At 37.6% G+C, this 12,038-nt stretch overlaps 1 protein-coding gene across 8 annotated transcripts in view; it reads right to left on the bottom strand.

Moving 5' to 3' along the window:
- PDE4D (phosphodiesterase 4D) overlaps nucleotides 1-12,038 on the bottom strand; it is a 710,048-nt gene that overhangs the window by 73,964 nt on the left and 624,046 nt on the right. The window lies entirely within an intron of this gene.

The following is a 12,038-nucleotide window of genomic DNA, read 5'->3' on the forward strand; positions in this document are numbered from 1 at the left end:
CCATAAACCCCAGTGGAAATTAAATCGGTTCTGGTTCTGTGATTGTTCATTTCCCCTATTTAGCGACATGTTTGCTTCATATCAGCAAAATGGTAACCACTGTCTACCTTAATCCAAGATAGTGCAGGAGATTTAAAAGAAATTACCTCCTGTGCCCTTCTCCTTTCAGATCGCCCTATTTGTAGCTATCAAATTTTGGCATGCTTGCTGGGATGCAATCTTGTTTGAACAAGCAAAGTAATTCTCATGTGAGACTTTAGGATTCTCTGTACTGTAAGTTCTAAATGCACCTATAATTCAAATTTAGATGAGGGTTATGAGTTGGTAAGAACATGAAGAGCATCAAAAGTTTTAAAACTTAAACTGTTATTTTGTGCTACCAGCTTCTCCTTTCCCCAATTCTAGGTGGACATACAGGTTTTGAGGTAGGGAGTCTACTGCCATATACTATGAAAAATAATTAGTCGTTAGTCTAGCACATTTACTCTTTAGGCTCTTACCAAGAGCAGGTGAACTATTCTAGCAGAACTTAACACAAGTTTCCTGACACTGTAGGTACTAAGCTCATACTGGGAAAGATCAGACTACGGATGACATTGCAAATACAGTACTGCACACTGACATTGTTTAAAACTCATGCAACATTAATAGGCAGCGTTGTGGCTGATACTGCCAGCTGTCCCCTAACACTGATGCTTTTCTTCCTCACTTATATTAGAATCCTAATTTACCTAACCATATGACTGCTTAAAATAGAGAACATTCCAGATTCCTATGTAGCAAGGTGCTACCATAGAAGTAGGTTCTGATAAATGGGTTGGAAGTAGAAGTGTTATGTGGAGGGTTCAGGAACTGTCTTTAAAAGACATCTGCCATGTACCTTTTATCTGTTCTTTTTCACTCTTTTCTCTTTCCTCCTGGCTAGAATAAGAAGTTGATGGCTGGGGGCGCCTGGGTGGCACAGCGGTTAAGTGTCTGCCTTCAGCTCAGGGCGTGATCCCAGCGTTCTGGGATCGAGCCCCACATGAGGCTCTTCCGCTATGAGCCTGCTTCTTCCTCTCCCACTCCCCCTGCTTGTGTTCCCTCTCTCACTGGCTGTCTCTATCTCTGTCGAATAAATAAATAAAATCTTAAAAAAAAAAAAAAAAGTTGATGGCTGGTGCTAGAGCAGCCAAATTGGACTATGAGCTGAATTTAGGCATAAAGGCCACACCTTAAAGCAACAAAAGGAAAAGAGCATGTGTCCTTGAAGTCTTTGTGGAACAGTGTTGCCACATTAGTTCCAGACTGCCTACTTTCAGATTTTAACACGATAGAGAAATGAACATCTATCTTCTTTAAAAAGGTCACTTCCATTTTAAATCTGTATTTGTGTAAAACTCTTTCCCAACTAATACAAACACCAATAACAAAACTCTTATTCACCTATGATCTAAGACTGTATTTTGGTCTTGTTAACAAAGTGTGTTCACCTAAGCCAAGCTAAAATTTAGATATTGGATGACTGGTTGCCAGCTTACTATAAAAGATACTGTGTAGTTAACACATTGCTAGTTAAGAGCTTGTTCCAGGACTATCTCAAAATGATTTCTAGAAAATTTCCCAAACAAAATCCCATAAGAACCACACTAAAGTTTCCCCTGGCGTTCAGATATTTGTCTTTTCAGCCAGATTTGAAAATAACTCTAGCCTGGAATCCATAGCAAGGGACTAAAAAGTGGTCTCCCTGCCATGAAGAAGAACACTGTCATTTCAGGGAGGGAGGTTCTCCTGTGGTCCCCTCTCCCACTCATCTATACACTTGAATACATGAATGTTTACATACTTTTTTCTGACTCAATAGTCTCTGAGCACATTGCTCTTGTTAAATCATTAAAAACTGGAGGGTCTTTTCCAAATTCTTTCTGTGATTTATCATTTAAAGCCAATGTTCTCCCCTCCTACAAATCCAACAGCTTTAAAACTAAATTCTTGCAGATCCAAGTCATGTCTGAAAGGTTTATAGAATGACATACTGTGGTCATATGGTCAGTGCACAAATATCTCTGATTGTACAATATTTTAAGGCAAAACTGTTTATGTGTAAGCTCCATGAGGTTATAGACCATGGCCCACTTATTTATTACCAAATCCCCAGCTCCTGGAATGGTGCCCTGCGACATAAATCTGTTGAATGAATGAATGGAGAATCTGCGTGGTACACCCTGCCTGATTCGCACAGCTTTGAGGCCCATCTCCGTGTGCACACTGAGTGGACACATAGCCTCTGGGATGATTTTGCAGTACATCTGTATTGTCTGTCACAGTTACCAAGGGACCTCTTTTTCATAAATGGCTCCAGCATCACACTCTCCTCCCCTAGAGACTATTACTGCCCATTCTAAATCCCTAAATCACTGTCATTTCCACTTAGATCCCCCAATACATAGCCATATTGTTGGATATACTTGGGTGGAGAGGAATATGCATGCTCAAGCTTCCTTTGAAAAGAAATCGCAACTGTCAGAAATGTGTTAGTTATCAAAATTAGCTCCATAGATTATGAGACATAAATCTCAGTTCTATTTGCTCATAGCAGTGTAAACTTGCATTTTTAAAATTAAGTTAGGAAATAAAAACAGCTGTAAGAACCATTTTGGGAGAGACCTTCCATTATCTGTCTCAGTGAAGGGACAGCTGGGGTGCGTATTAGGATGGTTCCCCACAGGACTCCTGCTCTCTAGAACCCATTCAGCATCGCCAGTACCCTCTCCACTTCTCTACTGCCTTGCTAGGCAAGGGCATTGTCTAAATAGAAACTCCTTCAGTCTTTAAAAACCTAAAGCTATTTGATCACAAAAAGAAGAACAGGACCAAAAATACAGAAAGACAAGATGTTCTGTCTGTCCTAGTGAATGCCAGCTAATGATAATGCCATTGATAAGTTCATTAAACAGAGAAGATTTGTTAGTTAAGAGGAATCTCTATTTGTATTAACTTACTGAATATCCCTAAAACAAGTCACTTCATACATATTGACATATAATGTTTGTTTGCAAAATTTAAAATGTTAGTAATATGACTTTTTTTTTTTCAAGATAATTCAGATGCTCCTTCTACCATTTTCAGTATCAGTATCTGGGTTAGAATTTGAGGTAAAAGGTATAAATACGTCATTCTGAAACATTCAGAGGCAACCAGATGTTTGAGACTGTAATGTAGTTATAAGGAGAAGTGTCCTTGTTCTTGGGAAGTATACACTGGGGAGTTTGAGAATGGAGGGTCATGAGGTCTATAGCTCTCTCTAGGGTGGGTCAGAGAAGAAAAATAGTGTGTGTGTATGCGTGTAAACAAAGAGAGAGTGACAAAGCATATGAAGGAGGATGTCGCCAACGGTGAGAGGTATGCATGTATTCTTTGTACTATTCATGAAGCTGCCCATTAAGTTTGGAATTCCAAATAAAGTATTTTTTTTAAAAGGGGATCTGAACAGTGACAATAAATAATTAAATTATTTCATATTTGAGCACTCTTTCCTGCCCCCACTATGTATACACACCTCATACACACATAGATACACATAAGTGACACTCATTGTACTTTCTTGCCTACGTATTGAGTATTAGCACAGTACACATTGGGAAATTCCTCCTGCAATCAGTTCATGAATTTAAGCTCTAAGTGATTCTAAGAGACCTTTTAGACAATAATCTGATTTTTAAGACAATGATTTCGAAGATGTAATGTCCTTCCTTGCAAATGAGGCCACCCTTCATGATATATTTAATGTGCTCAATGGGAAAAATCTGCAGCCAAGAATACTCTATCCAGCACACCTATCATTAAGAATAGAAGAAGAGATAAAGAATTCCTCAAACAAAAACTAAATGAGTTCATGACCACTAAACCAGCCCTGAGAGAAATATTAAAGGGGACTCTCTAAGTGGGAAAGAAAGACCAGGTGTGACAAAGACTAGAAAGGAAAGAGAAAAATCTCCAGAAACAATGACAAAACAAGTAATAAAATGGCAATAAATATATATCTATCAGTAATTGCTCTGAATGTAAATGGACTAAACACTTTAATCAAAAGACACGGGGTATCAGAATGGATAAAAAAACAAGACCCAGCTGCCGACAAGAGACTCATCTTGGACCTAAAGTCACCTGCAGATTGAAAATGAGGGGATGGAGAAAAAATTATCATGCAAATGGAAGTCAAAAGAAAGCTCGAGTAGTAATACTTATATCAGACAAACTACATTTAATGTCATTAATTAATTAATTAATTTTAAGTAGGCTCCATGCCCAGCATGGAATCCAACACAGGGCTTGAACTCACAACCTTGAGATCAAGACCTGTGCTGAGATCAAGAGTCAGATGCTTAACTGACTGAGCCACCCAGGCTCCCCCAGTGAAGTTAGATTTTAAACCAAAGACTGTAACAAGAGATGAACAAAGGCACTATATCATAATATAGGGGACTATCCAACAAGAAGATCTAACAATTGTAAATATGTATGCTCCCAACATGGGAGCACCCAAATATATAAAACAGTTAAATAACATACATAAAGGAACTCATTGATAATAACACAATATAGTAGGGGACTTTAACGTCCCACTTACAGCAATGGACGTATCTTCTAAACAGAAAATTAACAAGGAAATAATGGCTTTGAATGGCACACTGGACCAGATGGACTTTACAGATGTATTCAGAACATTTCATCCTAAAGCAGCAGAATACACATTCTTTTCAAGTGCACATGGGATATTCTCCAGAACAGATCACATACTAACTCACACATCAGGCCTCAACAAGTACAAAAAGATTGAGTTCACAGCAGGCATATTTTCTGACCACAAAGCTATGAAAGTTGAAGTCAACCACAAGAAAAAATTTGGAAAGACCACAAATACATGAAGGCTAAACAACATGCTATTAAAGAATGAATTGATCAACCAGGAAATCAAAGAAGAAATAAAAAAAATACAAGGAAGCAAATGAAAATGAAAACATGATGGTCCAACACCTTTGGGATGCAGCAAAAGTGGTCCTAAGAGGGAAATATATAGCAATACAGGCTGACCTCAAGAATCATGAAAAATCTCAAATATACAACCTAACCTTACATCTAAAGGAGCTAGAAAAAGAACAAACAAAGCCTAAAGCCAGCAGGAGAAGGGAAATAATAAAGATTAGAGCAGAAACAAATGATATAGAACTGAAAAAACAGTAGAACCGATCAACTGGGAGCTGGTTCTTTGAAAAAAATAATACAATTGATAAACCCCTTGTCATGCTATCAAAAAGAAAAAAGAGAAAGGACCCAAATAAATAAAATCACAAATGAGAGAGGAAAAATAACAACCAACATGACAGAAATACAAACAATAAGAGTATATTACGAAAAATTGCATGCCAATAAACTGGACAATCTGGAAGAAATGCATGAATTCCTAGAAATATATAAACTACCAATATTGAAACAGAAAGAAATAGAAAACTTGAACAGACTCATAACCAGCAAAGAAACTGAATCAATAATCAAAAATCTCCCAACAAACAAAAGTCCAGGGCCAGATGACTTCACAGGGGAATTCTACCAAACATTTAAAGAAGAGCTAATACCGATTCTTCTCAAACTATTCCAAAAAAATATAAATGGAAGGAACAATTCCAAACTCATTCTATGAGGCCAGCATTACCCTGATTCCAAAACCAGACAAAGACTCCATAAAAAAGACAACTACAGGCTTATATCCCTGATGAATGTGGATGCAAAGATTCTCAACAAAATACTAGCAAATTGAATCCAACAGTACATTAAAATAATAATTCACCATGATCAAATGGGATTTATTCCTGGGCTGCATGGGTGGTTCAATATTTGCAAATCAATCAACATGATGCACCACATTAATAAAAGAAAGGATAAGAACTATATGATCCTTTCAATAGATGCAGAAAGAGCATTTGACAAAGTACAACATCCATTCAGGATAATAACCTTCAAAAAAGTAGAGCTAGAACATACCTCAACATAACAAATGTCACATATGTAAAACCCACAGCTAATATCATCTGCAATGGGGAAAAACAGAGCTTTTCCTCTACAGTCAGGAACAAGACAGCGATGTCCACTCTCACCACTGTTATTCAACATAGTGCTGGAAGTCCTAGTCTCAATGATCAGACAACAAAAATAAATAAAAGGCATCCAAATTGGCAATGAAGAAGTCAAACTTTCACTATTTGCAGATGACATGGTAGTCTATATAGAAAACCCAAAGACTCCACCAAAAAAAATTGCTAGAAATGATACACAAATTCAATACAGTTGCAAAATACAAAAGCAAGGTACAGAAATCTGTTGCGTTTCTATACATCAATAATGAAGCAGCAATCAAGTAATCGATCTCATTTACAATTGCGCCAAAAACCGTAAGATACCTGGGAATAAACCTAACCAAAAAGGTAAAAGAAGTGTACTCTAAAATGTATAAAATACTGATGAAAGAAACTGAAGATGACACAAAGAAATGGAAAGACATTCCATGCTTGTGGATTGGAAGAACAATACAACGCTATCTACACATTTAATGCAATCCCTATCAAAATACCACTGGCATTTTCACAGAGCTAGAACAAACAATTCTTAAATTTGTATGAAACCACAAAAGACCCAAATAGCCAAAGCAATCTTGAAAAAGAAAAGCAAAGCTGGAGGTATCACAGCTCCAGACTTCAAGTTATATTACAGAGCTGTAGTCATTAACACATTATGTTACTGGCACAAAAACAGACACATAAATCAATGGAACAGAATTGAAAACCAAGAAACGGACCCACAACTATATGGTCAACTAATCTTCGACAAAGCAGGAAAGAATAGCCAATGGAGAAAAGATAGTCTCTTCAGCAAATGGTGTTGGGAAAAATGGATAGCCACACATGCAGAAGAATGAAACTGAACTACTTTCTTATACCATACACAAAAGTAATTTCAAAATGAATGGAAGACCTAAATGTGAGACAGGAAATCGTCAAAATCCTAGAGGAGAACATACGCAATAACCTCTTTGACACCGGCCATATCAACTTCTTACAGATGTAGATGTCTCCTGAGGCACGGGAAACAAAAGCAAAAATAAGCTATTGGGACTTATTAATATAAAAAGCTTCTGCACAACGAAGGAAACACCAACAAAACTAAGAGACAACCTATGCAATGGGAGAAGATATTTGCAAATGTCATATCAGATAAAGGGTTAGTATCCAAAATATGTAAAGAACTTATAAAACTGAACACCCCAAAACCAAATAATCCAGTTAAAAAATGGGCATTAAACGTGAATAGACATTTTCTCAACAAAGACACACAGATGGCTAATAGACATGAAAAGATGCTCAAAACCACACATTATCAGGGAAATACAAATCAAAACTACAGTAAGATATCACCTCACACTAGTCAGAATGGCAAAAATTAACAACACAGGAAACAACAGATGTTGGCGAAGATGGGGAGAAAGGGGAACCCTCTTACACTGTTGGTGGGAATCCAAACTGGTGCAGCCACTCTGGAAAACAGGATGGAGGTTCCTCAAAATTTAAAAATACAACTACCCTACGATCCAGCAATTGTATTACTAGGGATTGACCCAAAGGATATAAAAATACTGATTCGAAGGGATACAGACACCCTGATGTTTCTAGCAGCATTATAAACAATAACCAAACTATGGAAAGAGCCCAAATGTCCATCAACTGATGAATGGATAAAGAAGAGGTTATAAAGAATGGAATATTACTCAGGCATCAAAAAGAATGAAATCTTGCCATTTGCAATGACATGGATGGAGCTAGAGAGTATTATGCTAAGTGAAATAAGTCAGAGAAAGATAAACACCATGTGATTTCACTTATATGTGGAATTTAAGAAACAAAACAGATGAACATAGCAAGGAAGAAAAAGAGAGGGAGGCAAACCAGGAAACAGACTCTTAACTATAGAGGACAAACTGAGGGTTCCTGGAGAAATGGGTAAATGGATAGTGGGGATTAAGGAGAGCACTTGCTATGATGAGCCCTCGGTGTTATATGTAAATGACATATCAGTAAATTCTATACCTGAAACTAATATTACACTGTATGTTAACCAACTGGAATATAAATAAAAACTTGAAAAAAAATACACGAGGCCAACGTTTTGTCCTTTGAGATTTGGTTGACACAGGCCCATGGCATACAATTACCTGAGAACACACCCTGGAAAAAGACAGCTGAGGCATATTGCCTAAACCACAGGCTATTGAAAACTTGGCCGAAAGTGACTAGTTTGGACTGCTGACTTCAAAAGTGCTGATGAATACAATGAACTGTGGAAGATGTATGATTTGTTTTGCACACATTTACTATGATTGATAGCCCCGATTTGGCAAGTTAGTTCACTCCCAGTGGAGATGAAAGTTTCACTGCCTTGCCTCTTTCAACATTCCTGTTGAGACAGATTTCATTCTTATTGGCCAATGTACTAACAAATCACATATAATTTGCAGCATAATGAATTTATTAGCTACACTGTGGATCAATGCTGTACATAATATTCCTGAGTCAACATGAGCTCTTAATTAAATTTCCTTATTATAATGCCTCTGGAAATTTTTCTTCAGACTACTAAACTTCAAGACATGAGTCTAAGTTTCAACCAGTAACTATGCTAGTAATTTTTCAGAGATGGGCCGCGGCCAGGGTCAGGTTAGGAAGTGGTCTATTATGAATGGCAGGTTATAAAACGGATATACGTGATCAAAACCACTCATAATGGACTCAAACCATTCTATGTCTCAAGTTATTCTGACACCCAGAACAGCCTCTGAGCAAGTCAGTTTCAGTTATTCCCTTACAAATAGAAAAGATAAAAGATGGCAGTGGCCGTGGGGAATGAAAAAGAAGGAAGCTAAAAATAAGGGAGAATAGGATAGAACTAGTTCTTTAGTACAAAACCGAAATCCTTATTTTTAAATTGAAGATAGTCCAGAAGTACAAAAAGAGCAGTGAGGGAGTAAGAAATTAATTCTAAGATAACTCCAAGGAAGAGGTTATTTAAATTAAAAATCCAACCTGGATTGTGTCCAAAACTGAAGTGTTTTGTTGTTGTCATTAATAAAGAAACATGAGAAAATACATGTTTCTCTTGGTACCTTCCAAGAAAGAAGGAAAAAAGGAGGGGAGAAAGAGAGAGAGAGAGAGAGAGAGAGAGAAAGAGAAGAGCTGACAAATAGACAAAATCTCAGATGAGATTATCATGGTGATCATTTCGTAATGCATATAAATATCAAATCACTGTTATACGCCTGAAACTGATACCATATTGTATATCAATTATACTTCAATGAAAAATAATAAGGGCACCTGGGTGGTGCAGTTGGTTAAGCTGACTCTTGATTTCGGCTCAGGCCATGATCTCAAGATTGTGAGATCAAACCCTCCTTGGGCTTGGCGCTGGGCATGCAGCTGTTTAAGATTCTCTCTATTCCGGGCGCCTGGGTGGCACAGCGGGCGCCTGGGTGGCACAGCGGTTGAGCGTCTGCCTTCAGCTCAGGGCGTGATCCTGGCGCTATGGGATCGAGCCCCACGTCGGGCTCCTCTGCTATGAGCCTGCTTCTTCCTCTCCCACTCCCCCTGCTTGTGTTCCCTCTCTCGCTGGCTCTCTCTCTGTCGGATAAATAAATAAAATCTTAAAAAAAAAAAAAAAAAGATTCTCTCTATTCCTCTCCCTCTGCCCCTCCCTCCAACTCTCTCTCTCTCTCTCAAATAAATAAATCTTTAAAAAGGTAATAATAAAAATAATAAATAAATGTCACAAGAAAGGAAAAAAATATTGTATTGCTTATCTGAAATTTGCTAAGGGAGTAGATCTTGTAAGTTCTTTTTTTTTTTTAAAGATTTTATTTATTTATTTGACACAGAGACAGCCAGTGAGAGAGACAGCCAGTGAGAGAGAGACAAGCAGAGGGAGTGGGAGAGGAAGAAGAGGCTCCCAGCAGAGGAGCCTGATGTGGGGCTCGATCCCAGAACGCTGGGATCACGCCCTGAGCCAAAGGCAGAGGCTTAACAACTGAGCCACCCAGGCGCCCCAGATCTTATAAGTTCTTATCACAAGCCAAAAAAAAATGTGTAACAAGGTAAGGTAACAGACTGTTAACTAGACTTATTGTGGTGATCACTGCACAATATACACAGATATTGAATCCTTATGTTGTACACCTGAAACTAATATATGTTGTGTATCAATTATGCCTCGATTAAAAACAAAAACAAAGAGACAAAGCCTGTCAAGAAACCAAAATCTAGCTCTAATATCCCAAAATATGCTGTCTTGCCCCCTTCAAAATAAAAAATTCTGCTTAAGTATATTAGAAAAGTTTTTTTTTTTTTTTTTTTTTTTAAATTTTTAAAATCAATTAGTAGGCCAGTTAGCCAGTGTGACATTTACCTCCTTGGTACTCTCTCAAGTAAACTTCATGGGCTCCCATCAGAAAGCCCTGGCCGAGCTCTCATTGGACCACTTTGTGCGAGGTGCTGGGTACACAGCACAGCCTCAGAAAAAAACCACACAGCCTGATGCAGACGCTATGAAAGTGGAGTTTGCTTCAGGTTCCATAAGCCACTCATGCCTCAGTATTTGTCACCAGCTGGAAATGAAATACCTAGGAACAGGCCATAAATCTATTGGCAATGAACAGTCAACATCTTGCACAGTGTGGTGATTAGTTAATATAGATGTGGTCTCTTTTGCTCCTCCTGAAAATATCAATAAGCCATCTGCTTTTACCTGTTTACCAAATAGCTTCAAAATTTTTTTTTTTAAATTGAAGAATCAGTAACCCATAAATCAATTCATCTGTTAGTGATCCCCTCTCCTTGCTTAGTTTTCTTTTTAGGCACTGCTTTGTTTCCTATCCTTCCAACATACAGCCTGACTTCCAAGAGTAAGGGGCATTTCAGTTGTAGAAATGTCCACAGGGTGCCCTACTTTTGTAACAGGAAATAAATAATTAAGTTTTACTGTAGGAAAAAAAGTCGGAACATTCTATACTGGCCTTATACATTGAATTCAAGTTCACTCATACTTAATTTTCATATTTTGGGAGTTTTGCTTCTTTCTGCGCATGGAGCTCCTTTCATTCCCTGGTCACAAAGGATAAATGTGGTCTACTTGTCACATTTGTAATGCAAATAAAATATCACAAACTTTCCTTTGCAGAATAAAAACGTTAAAGCTAACATTGTTTTGGAAAATAAATCAGGAAATAATTGTCAAGAAAGTATACATCAATAAAATATTCTGTCAAAGAATATCAAGTATACTGATAACTGAGAAATCCTGTTTCTTCCTTTGACTCATACTGTTTTAATTATATGACATCATGCATATCAGCATTTGAAAGCTATTGGCTATTGGGACATTTCAATATAATATTGTCCTTAGAACCTATGATTTGGGATTCTCTTACAAGAAAGTTCATTTTAGGGTGCCTGGGTGGCTCAGTCAGTTAAGCATCTGCCTTTGGCTCAGGTCATGATCCCAGGGTTCTGGGATCGAGTCCCAAGTCAGGGTCCCTAGGAGTCAGCTTCTCCCTCTGCCCTTCCCCCACTCCCCATCCTGCTCACTCTCTCTCTCTCTCTCTCTCTCTCTCTCTCGAAAAGTAAATAAATAAATAAATAAATAAATAAATAAATAAATAAATAAAATCTTAAAAACACAAAAACAGAAGAAAGTCCACTTTATACCAACTTGTTTTGTTCCTTGGCAACTAGACTTCCTTTGATAGGATCTGAGAATTAACATTCCTATTTCATAAAGAACGTAAGAGAGACCCTAAGCACATGAAAGTATATGCTTTCAAAGGTTGTCTCTGTCGAAGGACTTTCTCCTCGAACAAAGTTGTCCCAATTTTTCCTGTGTGTTTTTCAGATTCTTTTCTAAGAATGGAAAACCAGTGATTTCTTGATTCATTCAACAAATATTTATTGAACATGAAGTAT

This window comes from Ursus arctos, unplaced genomic scaffold (assembly GCF_023065955.2).
Source record: "Ursus arctos isolate Adak ecotype North America unplaced genomic scaffold, UrsArc2.0 scaffold_5, whole genome shotgun sequence".
Classification (NCBI taxonomy): Eukaryota; Metazoa; Chordata; class Mammalia; order Carnivora; family Ursidae; genus Ursus; species Ursus arctos.